Raw genomic sequence first — 13193 nt, forward strand, 5'->3', positions numbered from 1 at the left:
ATTCTGATGAAGGCACTCTTAGAAGTGTTGAAACCTGGTTAATAAGACTAAAAAATTGTGACCGAGGGCTCATTTGTTACAATTTTAAGGAAATAGAAGATTGAGGATCTGTTATATAATGATCCGTTTGGCTTTAGGAAAGGAAAGACACCAGACAAGCAGTTCTCATGTTGAGCTTCATGATGGAAGCAAGGCTGAAAAAAAAAGACATGCTCAAAGCGTTGATAAATCCTGAAAAAGTGTTCAGTAGTATAAACTGGTGTAGGGTGTTCGAAATAGGGGGTAAGCTATAGAGAAAGGTTACTAATATACGATTTGTACAGGAACCAAGAGGGAGCAATGACACTGGAAGACAAAGAATGAAGTGCTCGGATTAAGAAGCGTGGAGGGCAGGGACGCAGGCTTTTATCCTTGCTGTTCAGTCTATACATCGGAAAAGCAACGACACCAGTAAAAGAAAGTTTCAAGAGATGAAAATTCAAGGAGAAAATTCGCTGAGGATATTGCTATTCTCGGTGAAAGTGAAGGAGAATTACAGGTCCTGGTGAATGTAATGAACAGTGTATTGAGTGCAGAATATGGACTCAGAGTAAATCGAAGAAACACGGAAGTAACGAGAAGTCGCAGAAATGGGAATGCGTGAAACTTAACATCGCAGTTGGTGATCACGAAGTAGATGAAGTAAAGGAATACTGTTACTTAGGCAGCAAAATAGCCCATGACGGATGGAGCAAGGAGGACACAAAAAGCAGGCTAGCATTGGAGAAAATGGCATTTCCTTGGTGATATAAATCTACTAGTATGAAACATGGGTCTTAATTTGAGGACGAAATTTCTGAGAATGCACGTTTGTAGCACAACATTTATGGCAGTGGGACATGGGCTGTGTCAAAGCTGGAACAGAAGCATTTGAAACGTGGTGCTATAGAAGACTGTTCAAAATTTGGTGGGCTGTTAAGGTAAAGATTGAGGAGGTGTCTGTAGAATCGGCGAGGGAAGGAATATATGGAAAACACTTACATGAAGAAGGTACAAGATGATAGGACATCCATTAAGACATCAGGAAATAACTTACATGATACTAGAGGTAGCTGTAGAGGGTAAAAACTGCAGAGGAGGACAGGGATTGAGATACTCCAGCAAATAATTGAGGACATAGGTTGCAAGTGCTACTCTAAGATGAAAATGTTGCCTCAGGATACACCACATCTACCAATTTCTGTCCCATTCAGATAATTCGCTCATGGTGCGTCGTTTTTTCTGCCTTGGAGTGTATTTTTTGGATCAATTTTATTTTGATCACCCTTTAGTTACAAATATTTAGAAATCTTCGAAGTAGTCTCCTCGTGCATTTGAGGCGCCATTTCACGAATTACGCGGCCCCTCCCGCGGGAGGTTCTAGTCATCCCTCGGGCATGAGTATGTGTATTGCTCTTAGCATAAGTTAGTTTAAGCAGTGTGTAAGTCTAGGGACCGGTGACCTCAGCAGTTTGGTCCCTTAGGAATTCATACACATTTGAACATTTTTTTGTGCATTTACACATTTTTTCCAGTAATTTTCGCATGCATTATACTCATCACCGTAGACATCGATGAGGGCCTCGTTCAGAGAGGCTTGGATCACCTTAATGCCATAAAAACGGTGTCCTTTGAGGGCGATCCTCGTAAACGAAAAGATATCTGCGGGAACCAAGTTGTACTTCGGAAGGAACTCTCAGATGTGCAGAACTGTGTGCCTGGGGGCAATGTGATGATAGAGCACTCAGGACCCTTTTTTCTCAATTCTTCGAAAATATTCACGTAGAAGGAGTGTTGAAAGACTGTCCTGGAGGTGCATGCTTTTTGTCGACCAGTACATGCTTCTTGCGGACCACACCCTTAGCGACGAAAACGACAACGACAACGTATTTTTCACTTTTCACTTACCCAGTCCTGCCTTCTGTTGTTTGGAAGCCAGTGGGGCATGCCATTCGACACTCTTGAGTTTTATCTCTGAATTGTACTCAAATGTTCATGTTCTCTCCAGAGTACAAACACTGTGTAAAAATTAGGATGAACGTGAACACATTCCAAAAGTTCGTTCACTGTTCTACTCGACTGACCTTTTGATCGTTCGTCGTCATTTTGGGGACCAACTTGGCGCAGGCCTTTCGCACACTGAGTTCGCCTGTCATGTGATGTTTACAGTAACTGTTTGGCGGTTCAGTGTCTGTGCAATCATCCTAACACTCGTTGGACTCATTTAACACTCATTTGAGTTCAAAAAATCACAGTCATTAGTCACATCTTCGTCGGCCATCTCTTCTTGGTCCAACTTAAACATTCTCAACCACCTTGAAACCTTCAAGACGATAGAATTGGGTCCACGTAAGATTGCTAGATCAAATGATTGGTATGGGTATAACTTTTGCTGAGTTTGGGCTAAAATTTGCTCCATCGCGAGTCGTGACAGCACAAACGGTCAGAACGCAGAACGACGTACAGTCACTCTGCAGTAAAATGACTTGCATTCTTCCAATAACATGCCCTGAGTAACTATTTTTCCTTTTCAGTAGAGCGTAAGATGACATATCACTCCTTAAGGAAAGTTCTACAAAAGACATTCACAGTGCGAAGTTACGTACACCAGGAGGCATTTGTTCTTAATACATCACTGTCGTGTAAACTGGGTGCCTTGTTTCAAGAATGGACATTTCACCAATGAAAATGAATCCCTAAGTATTTCTGTATCACACTTGTTTGCTCTTTGACTCTTCCTGACTAGTCTCATAAACTTCAACCTACTCTTCATCATGACTAAATTGTGATCTGAGTCTATATCTGCTGCGAGTATGCCTTACAATCTAATGTGAACACTCTTGGCAACAAGGGTCGCTGCCCCACAAACTGATCCTTGAGTACAGCGAATACCTAGCACAGAGACAGCCGAGAGAGTGGCCATTTCCTGGGAGCGTGCTTGTTTTGTTATTAACAATGTCCTAAATTAGAGAAAGCTTTCAACGATGTGAGAACCGAAATGTCTGAACAGAAAACAAAATGTGAGACGAGTTGACACTTACAGAACAGTTTCGGTGTATTTTGTAGCTGCAAAGGATACGCTGGCTGAGCGAGTGGCCGAGGATGGAACCTGGCTCCACTTTTATGGTTCTGGAACCAAGGAACAGCCAAAGGAGTCGCGACACGGAGGGTCTCCGCGAATGAGAAAGTTCTGCACCAAGTAATCATCCAAAAAGCGTCCGTCCCCTGGAACAAATACGGTATTACGTTGGTGGTTGTAGAACAATTAGGTAGTATTACAAAATACTCTTTAATCACCCGAAAGACCAGTTTAGACGAAATCCCGGAAAAGTTAACCAAAGGGGTCCTCTTGCTGTAGGACTATGTACTTTTGCACGCCCCAAAGTTGTGACAAGCTGAATGTCTTGCGTTTACAATTAGTCGATCATATCCCTATTAACCTGATGAAAAACCTGGAGCGTCATCATTTCGATGACATTGAAGATGTCAGACATGCTGCTGAGAACTGATTTGATTACTTATTCCACGATTTCTCATTGAATGATATAGGTAAACATAAAAAAGATGCAACAAGTGGCTCAGGGGATGAGGGGGATGGGATATGTTGGAACGTTGAATAAATTTGTACTTCACAACTATGATTATAATTTTTCTGTGGAAAGCCAGGAACGTTTCAGTCAACCCTGAACAATGAATCATATCAGACCCAATTCCTCCATGATGCCCATATCCAAAAGAAAGGACATGATAGTATCTGACAACAGCAAAAAGATAAACATTTCGTGACCTGCCATTGGAAGGCTAGGCGCGGTTTTGTCAAAAGTGTACTTACTTGTAAATGTAGTCTTCATTTAGGGCTATGCATTCTATCTATTCTTTTTTGGAGGTATAGTTTACATCATGCAATTTTGATTGTGGAAAGTGCGAAAAATAATCCGTCCATATCTTCATGATCTCTTTGTTGGACACAAAACTCTTGTAATCCCACAAAATCTTTAGATATTAGAATAAGTAGAAGTTAATATGAAGGACGTTAGGGATGTAAGTGCCAAGTGGTGACTGAGGACAGTGTAATGAGGATCATTATGCAGTATTTGCTTTATATTTTTATGTTGGTTAGTACCTCCAAGTATGTGTGGCAAGAGTAAGCCATTAGTGCTTATTTTCCGCTGAGTAGTAGGTCAGGTGTTGAAGTGTTTCTGCGTGAACGCAAGGCGGTTAGTCTACACTGACAAGTGTAGTCCGCTTAATGGTGCAGTTACAGTCGTGCAGAAAATATCAGGTAGTAAAGTGCGTGACATGTTTCTGGGAAGACACAGAGAAAAGCAACTAACACGCTAAAATGGGTACATATTAAGGTACCAACAATCACAATATCTGAAGTTATACCCCTAACACCGAGTATCGTGAAAGCACCTTTCTGGGTAGAAACACTGATGAGGCAAAACCTTATGAGCACTGCCCCCAGAGAGATTGAATGACGCCTGGTAGCAATGCGGGAAAGTGATGTGGCAAGGGAAGCACAGAATCAATGTAGAAACGAACGGAGGACCATTCGAGCGACGATACGCGCTGAAATGGGAGAAATCCACTGACATTAGTGACTTTGACAAAGGACAGATTGTTATTGCCCTGCGCTTGCGAACGAACATCTCGGAAATGGTGAAACTGATCACCTGTTCTCGTGCTACTGTCTTGAGCATCGATGGTAAGTCGCTGGAGGATGATGAAACCAAGAGCTGGCGAGTAGGTGTTGGACGTCCATGCCATCTGACAGACCGAGGCGGTCGCAAGACTTGCCTGCTCTATAAAATAGGAGAGATGGTCATCTGTTACTGGTCTGACTACAGAGTACAGCGTGATTATGATTAAAATTTCGCTGCTTAATGGGGGGCCCTATGAAAAATGAGTGATTGTAGGACGTTGCAACCTCGTGGAAACAATTGGAATGGCATACGGAAGAGAAATAACGAATAAACCACTGAAAAAAATTTTAATTTCAACATGAGAAGATAACATTTCTTAATTGCGTACTATTTCTACGTTCCAGGTTACAAATGTTGCTGAATGCGACGACCGTCTCCATCCACTACAGTCCAGAATCGACATTACTCTAGTACTGTCTGAAACATGTCAAGTGGAACGTTGACTGCCTCCCTCACAACGCTTATCTTCAACCTCCAAACTGTGTTATTGTCCAGCTGTACAGGTGGCATGCAGCTTTACTGTATGGTTAAATGATGATGCCGTCCTCTTGGGTAAAATATTCCAGAGGTAAAACAGTCCCCCATTCGGATCTCCGGGCGGGGACTACTCGAGAGGACGTCGTTATCAGGAGAAAGAAAACTGGCGTTCTACGGATCGGAGTGTGGAATGTCAGATCCCTTAATCGGGCAGGTAGGTTAGAAAATTTAAAAAGGGAAATGGATAGGTTAAAGTTACATATAGTGGGAATTAGTGAAGTTCGGTGGCAGGAGGAACAAGATTTTTGGTCAGGTGAATACAGGGTTATAAATACAAAATCAAATAGCAGTAATGCAGGAGTAGGTTTAATAATGAATAAAAAACTAGGAGTGCGGGTAAGCTACTACAAACAGCATAGTGAACGCATTATTGTGGCTAAGATAGACACGAAGCCCACGCCTATTACAGTAGTACAAGTTTATATGCCAACTAGCTATGCAGATGATGAAGAAGTCGATGAAATGTATGATGAGATGGAGGAAATTATTGAGGTAGTGAAGGGAGACGAAAATTTAATAGTCATGGGTGACTGGAATTCGAGAGTAGGAAAAGGGAGAGAAGGAAACATAGTAGGTGAATATGGATTGGGGTTAAGAAATGAAAGAGGAAGCCGTCTGGTAGAATTTTGCACAGAGCATAACTTAATCATAGCTAACACTTGGATCAAGAATCATAAAAGAAGGAAGAATCCTGGAGATACTAGAAGGTATCAGATAGATTATATAATGGTAAGAAAGAGATTTAGGAACCAGGTTTTAAATTGTAAGACATTTCCAGGGGAAGATGTGGACTCTGACCACAATCTATTGGTTATGAACTGCAGATTAAAAAATGAAGAAACTGCAAAAAGGGGGGAATTTAAGGAGATGGGACCTGGATAAGCTGACTAAACCAGAGGATGTAAAGAGTTTCAGGGCGAGCATAAGGGAACAATTGACAAGTATGGGGGAAAGAAATACAGTAGAAGAAGAATGGGTAGCTCTGAGGGATGAAGTAGTGAAGGCAGCAGAGGATCAAGTAGGTAAAAAGATGAGGGCTAGTAGAAATCCTTGGGTAACAGAAGAAATGTTGAATCTAATTGATGAGAGGAGAAAATATAAAAATGCGGTAAATGAAGCAGGGAAAAAGGAATACAAACATCTCAAAAATGAGATCGGCTGGAAGTGCAAAATGGCTAAGCAGGGATGGCTAGAGGACAAATGTAAGGATGTAGAGGCTTATCTCACTAGGGGCAAGATAGACACTGCCTACAGGAAAATTAAAGAGACCTTTGGAGAAAAGAGAACCACTTGTATGAATATCAAGAGCTCAGATGGAAATCCAGTTCTAAGCAAAGAAGGGAAAGAAAGGTGGAAGGAGTATATAGAGGATCTATACTCGGGCGATGTACTTGAGGACAATATCATGGAAATGGAAGAGAATGTAGATGAAAATGAAATGGGAGATGCGATACTGCGTGAAGAGTTTGACAGAGCACTGAAAGACCTGAGTCGAAACAAGGCCCCCGGAGTAGACAACATTCCATTAGAACTACTGACGGCCTTGGGAGAGCCAGTCATGACAATACTCCTACCATCTGGTGAGCAAGATGTAAGGCGAAATACTCTCAGACTTCAAGAAGAATATAATAATTCCAATTCCAAAGAAAGCAGGTGTTGACAGGTGTGAAAATTACCGAACCATCAGTTTAATAAGTCACAGCTGCAAAATATTAACACGAATTCTTTACAGACGAATGGAAAATCTGGTGGAGTCCGACCTCGGGGAGGATCAGTTTGGATTCCATAGAAATGTTGGAACACGTGAGGCAATACTGACTCTACGACTCATCTTAGAAGCTAGATTAAGGAAGGGCAAACCTACGTTTCTAGCATTTGTAGACTTGGAGAAGGCTTTTGACAATGTTGACTGGAATACTCTCTTTCAAATTCTGAAGGTGGTAGGGGTAAAATACAGGAAGCGAAAGGCTATTTACTATTTGTACAGAAACCAGATGGCAGTTATAGGAGTCGAGGGGCATGAAAGGGAAGCAGTAGTTGGGAAGGGAGTGAGACAGGGTTGTAGCCTCTCCCCGATGTTATTCAATTTGTATATTGAGCAAGCAGTGAAGGAAACAAAAGAAAAATTCGGAGTAGATATTAAAATCCATGGAGAAGAAATAAGAACTTTGAGGTTCGCCGATGACATTGTAATTCTATCAGAGACAGCAAAGGACTTGGAAGAGCAGTTGAACGGAATGGATAGTGTCTTGAAAGGAGGATATAAGATGAACATCAACAAAAGCGAAACGAGGGTAATGGAATGTAGTCGAATTAAGTCGGGTGATGCTGAGGGAATTAGATTAGGAAATGAGACACTTAAAGTAGTAAAGGAGTTTTGCTATTTGGGGAGCAAAATAACTGATGATGGTCGAAGTAGAGAAGATATAAAATGTAGACTGGCAATGGCAAGGAAAGCGTTTCTGAAGAAGAGAAATTTGTTAACATCGAGTATAAATTTAAGTGTCAGGAAGTCGTTTCTGAAAGTATTTGTATGGAGTGTAGCCTTGTATGGAAGTGAAACATGGACGGTAAATAGTTTGGACAAGAAGAGAATAGAAGCTTTCGGAATGTGGTGCTACAGAAGTATGCTGAAGATTAGATGGGTAGATCACATAACTAATGAAGAGGTATTGAATAGGATTGGGGAGAAGAGGAGTTTGTGGCACAACTTAAAGGGACCGGTTGGTAGGACATGTTCTGAGGCATCAAGGGATCACAAATTTAGCATTGGAGGCAGCGTGGAGGGTAAAAATCGTAGAGGGAGACCAAGAGATGAATACAGTAAGCGGATTCGGAAGGATGTAGGTTGTAGTAAGTACAGGGAGATGAAGAAACTTGCACATGGTAGGGTAGCATGGGGAGCTGCATCAAACCAGGCTCAGGACTGGAGACCACAACAGCAACAACATCCATACAAACTTCACATTACCTCACTAACTTCTGCCCTCTGACGCAGACATCCTTGCAGACTTCGCTTTTACGTTTCTTGCAAGGGTTGAATTTGACAGCACGTGACCTTAGAGTATTTTGTGGAGTGATGAAGCACGCTTTGCACTCACTGGGACAGTGAATATTCACACTCGTCGCATTTGGGGATCGTCACCGCCACCGAACTTTCATGAAGTTCCCCTACATAGCAGACGCTTCATTTAGTGGTGTGGCTCCACGGCACAGTTCATAATTGGTCCATTTTTCTTTGAAGAGATCGGACCCCAAGGAGCAAGGACCAAGGACTTCGTGAACGGCACACTTTGTTGATATCTGCCTCGCCAACATGGCATCCCTGCTCTACGGGAGAGAGTAGCTTAGGACTCAATTGTTTTCATGCACGTTAAAGCTCCACCTGACACTGCTCGTGAGGTTGCTCAGTTACACCATAAAATAGGATCATTGGTCGATAGACAAATAGCGAGGGGTAGTGGCTTCGCAGCCGACACGAGAGCAACAGGAGCCAACCCACGGCATCGGTCTGGCCGGTGCGAGCTGCTACGCCGTGAGGAGGGAGATCGGCGCGCCTTCCTGCGTCCGTTGAAGCGGCCGGCAGCGGACGGTTCGGGAGAGCGTTTTGGGGGTCCTGCGGCAGGTCTTCGCCAGGCATCGCAGCTTATAGAAGTTAAGTGATTTGTGATATGTTGTTTCATTTACTTGTTACATTATACTTGTTTTCTTGGTCAGTCTCTCGTCCCCAGCTTGCTCATTTGTCTCCCGTCCACATTTGTCAGGCAGTTAATGTCTGTCTGTCTGTCGGTCTGCCATACGTTAATAGCTGCCTCTGTCATGTTTGTCGGATTCGGTGTTAACGAATTTATTGCTTAAAGATCGAATTCTTGAAATATGTTTTTATCTTGCCTATCATCTTGCGACGGGTGTATGTGTAATGTAGAGCATGTTGTACATTCTATGTAAGTTTGCATTTTATGGGTTTTATTTAAATAGTCTTTTTAGGGTATAAGGTTGCCACACTTCCACCATAAGAGTCCTTTTAAAAACAAATTGCACTTTCTGTGGCAAATAAATTCTTAGTGTGAGTGTTTGTACCATTTCCATCCCTCTTACGGGGTGCATAGCTTATGTGTTGGTGTGAGTTGTTAAAATTTTTAGTTTAAAGTAATCTGGTGTGTTGCAGTTTTGCACCAGTGTAGTCTTTCAGACGTTGTTGTGAGCGGTCATGACTACGGCCGTGTTGAAAGGGAGTGGCAAGCTTCTCAGTGCGAAGGCTCATACTGTCAATGTTGTACTTGAGAGGTGGCAGAAGCCCCCTCTCGCATTTCTATCTTACTCTGAGTAATACGATTTTCCTCTCTAATTGCATGCGGTGAAAAGTCGCTATTCCTTCACACACGGACTTCCCACGCGGCGTCTCTCATCACCCGGGTGGTCCGGTGACAGGCGGGCACTGCTGATCTTGAAAGGGTTAAGCCGACGGGTGTGAGGGAGTCAAGTGAATGCTTTCCAGACGCCGACATTGTCAGAATAGCGGCGGAGACACGCCCGCAGGGGCCTGAAGGAGCGGCTGGGCTAGAGATTCCGTTACTTCGCAGAAACTTAGCGAAAACACTTTCTGGCGGGGTACCAGCGAGGCGTGGGAATGACTTGTGTCCCCAGGCAGTCTTGGCGGGCAAATTCCCGCGTTTTCTGCCAAATCGTAACTGTGATTGGCTTGCTTAGGGCATAGCTCTGTGACGTAGCAAAATCGGCGCAGAAATTGGCGCAAAGAATCTCCATTGGTGGAATGGTAGTGCTTTGGCAATAGAGTGGAATTTTCCGCCAGTTTCAGAGTTGCTGATTGGAACGTTTAACCACGGCCACTGTCGTAGGGGCAGGAATGTTCTGTGTTCGGTTTGTACAGGTGCTCTCATGGGAGTCAGCTCTCGCCTTTCGGTCGGAGTAGGTTACAAGACTGAGCTCTCGCTGCTCTGGACAGCCTGCCTTCCGTTGGCTGTCTAACATACTTTTATTTGATTGTAACTGTTTAACGAAGTTGCTGAAGTTTCGACTTCAACGTAACATTCCGAGTACAGTTGCCAATTGAGCGTTCTGCGTACAAACGGCCTATGTTGTCTGTCTTTGGCAGTTTTGGCTAAAGTTGACTGTATTGGAGTTACTGTGTGACTTCGCTTGTTAAAATCAATCACTGTACCGTCAGTGATTGTGTGGCGAGCCTTCTTCGTCTCCCTCAGAGGCGCATTTGTATTGATAGGAAGTCTTTAGTCTGGAACAACCAGACCAGGACAATTTGTTTCGGCTACACTCGCGACATTATCGTCACCATGACGGGACGTCGAAGCAACCAGCCATAGCTTCCGGTACGCCATATCGTGTCCTTGCAGTTAAGAAGACAGCTTGGTAATGTATGTCCGCAGCACCGGCAGATTAGGGAATTTGCACTGTGATAATCAGAGCTCAGCAGAGCGTGCCTGTTCGTCTTTTTCTAACTTTGTTCTGTCTTGGGTGTTCATTGTCTGAGTTCTCACTACTGTAGCAGCAATTAATGTTGGGTTGTTTGTGTGTTTTCTCTTAAGATTTGAGTTGCAAGGGATTGGCACCACATATCACTTCGTCATAAATGTCACAATCTAGTTTATGGACAACTTCACCTTCACAGCATTTATTTGAGTATCCAGTTTGATCCATTTTGATGTATTGTAAATGTTTCATGTGTTTTGTTTATGATTTTGAGTTTAGTCATAATAAACCAAATTGTTATTTTGGACAGAACTTTCATTCTGTTAATCGTTACTGAAACTTTATTTAATTAATGTCTATCAAATTAAATTATTGCAGATGCCAAACTCTTTTCTACCCCACTTGCAGGGTCGATTACAGTCAGTTCACGTTTCTTTTTAATCCATGCGCAACAGCAAAAGTCGGAGTTAGAATAGGGGGGGCTTAGAGCATCATTTATATACGAAGATTCTCGAAGAATTTAGTGTTGAATACACTACTAGCCCCGGCACCTCGCATTCTTTCTGCCTCTAAATAAAATTGATATTTCGAGGGTGCTTTTCCGCTTATGAATTTTAAATCTGGTTTTGAAAAGGCTTTTATGAATAAAATTCCCATTTGTTAAAGGTAATTTCATTTTCATAAGCTACTCCCTGGCAACTACTTCCACGCTCACCTAGTGTGATTAAATGTGTTAATGTTCTTGATGAATCGCTAGTAAATAAAGTTAAATCTTTAAGAAAAAATTTTTTTAAAGTAAATTCACCGTTCAGTTACCGTACTGTTTGATGACATTATCAAGACAGCTGACTGCGAATGTCGAAAGAATTCAGAGAATTCACAGTTAGGATCGTAACAGATCGATAAAGCCGATACGATAGTCTGACAGTGATGCTCAGGAAATTTAAACGGGAATCTTTGGCCATAAGGTGAGATTATTCTCGGTTATCCTACTGGATAAAATTAGAGAATTCTTTTAACTGTGTAATAACGCTGCTGCCTCAATGGCATATTTTGCGTATCAATCGTAAGAAATAGGTAAGAGTGAGTATAGAGCTCGAGGAGTCACACAGACAGCCAAATTTCTGTCATCGTGGTTGATGTTGCTTCCACGCAACATCCACTGGACACTGTAGAAGTGTTTATGAAGTGTATGACCCGTACACCGTAGAAGACAGTGCAGTGTTGGCAAGGTTCGTGATGTCAGTGCATTTGGAGTGAGCCAGATAGAAAACCTATGGTCCCAGGAAGGCTGCTACCTGAGAACCAGAAGGAATGAGGTGTGGATGATCGGACATGGTGAAGCAGGGAATGTACAAAAAATGTCCTTTTGTTGGAAGTTTAATTATGCGATTAGAAATGTACAGACTGCAAGAACATCACGGCTGCATATATTTAAAGCAATAGTACCGCTCAAGTTTGCTATTTAAAGTATGTTATTGTAATGATAAATAAGTAACAATGGAAAGAAGATTATACTACCTTGGGATATCCCAAGCATAAGGCACCCACATTCTTCTGGCTTGTAGATCACATCAACACATACTGTAAAAGTGGGTGTACATATACAGGCTGTTCATTTTAACTGAAGACATTGAAATTTCTCGGAAACTACGCATCGGATAAAAAAAATTATAATTCCAATTTGTTTGTCTCGGACTGGGACAACCAATGATACCACGCTCGACACCCCACTCCACTCCGTGCGTGGGTGGCAGGAGCAACTTTGAAATCTTCAATGGGAACCCCCAATTTTTTATTTCGGATTACTATTGTAGGCAAAATCTGCGTACGTTTTGGGTGAAGCATTTTATTCATTTAGCCACAGATGGCACTGTAATCGGAGGAGTAGAAATGGGTACACAATCGTAATTTACGACGTGCTACTAAATGATCCTTGAATGTGCAGTGGCACGTCGGAACTCACTTATCACGCTGCGAGATCAGAACAGGCCAACATTTCATAACACACCCCATTAGCAACATTGTACTCCTCCAACATATCGAACAGGAGACTACTCAAAGCGCCACTGTGGCCGTGGCTCGAGACGATAGCTACTCTACTTTTCCAATTAGAGTAAAGTGTTCAAACACAGTACCGCCAACTTCAATACACGAAGTGATCCGCTTTTCAAATGACCGTACACATGCTAGAAACTTATCTGCGGGAATATCAGCACAGGAGTTTCTGGCATGGTTGACCATATCTTTACAGCCTTTGACACCTGCTGGAACACCTTATCTCTCAAATATCCCCAAGTAAGAAATCCGGTGACGTCAAATCCGGTGACCTAGAGGACCAATTAATAGAACCATCTCTGCCGATCCTCCGACCACTGATAACACGGTCTAATACCTCCCATGCTTCATCAGCGTAATGCGCTGGCCAACCATCATGCTTAAACCACATACGTTGTCGAATGTCCAGGGGAACATCCTGCAGTA

The 13193-nt window shown here is 42.6% G+C and overlaps 1 protein-coding gene across 1 annotated transcript in view; it reads right to left on the minus strand.

Annotated features, from left to right (window-relative positions):
- Positions 1–13193, minus strand: part of LOC124805404 — a 150673-nt gene that overhangs the window by 105712 nt on the left and 31768 nt on the right. The gene's annotated exons all lie outside the window — the stretch shown is intronic.

Source organism: Schistocerca piceifrons, chromosome 7 (assembly GCF_021461385.2).
Source record: "Schistocerca piceifrons isolate TAMUIC-IGC-003096 chromosome 7, iqSchPice1.1, whole genome shotgun sequence".
In the NCBI taxonomy this organism is placed as follows: Eukaryota; Metazoa; Arthropoda; class Insecta; order Orthoptera; family Acrididae; genus Schistocerca; species Schistocerca piceifrons.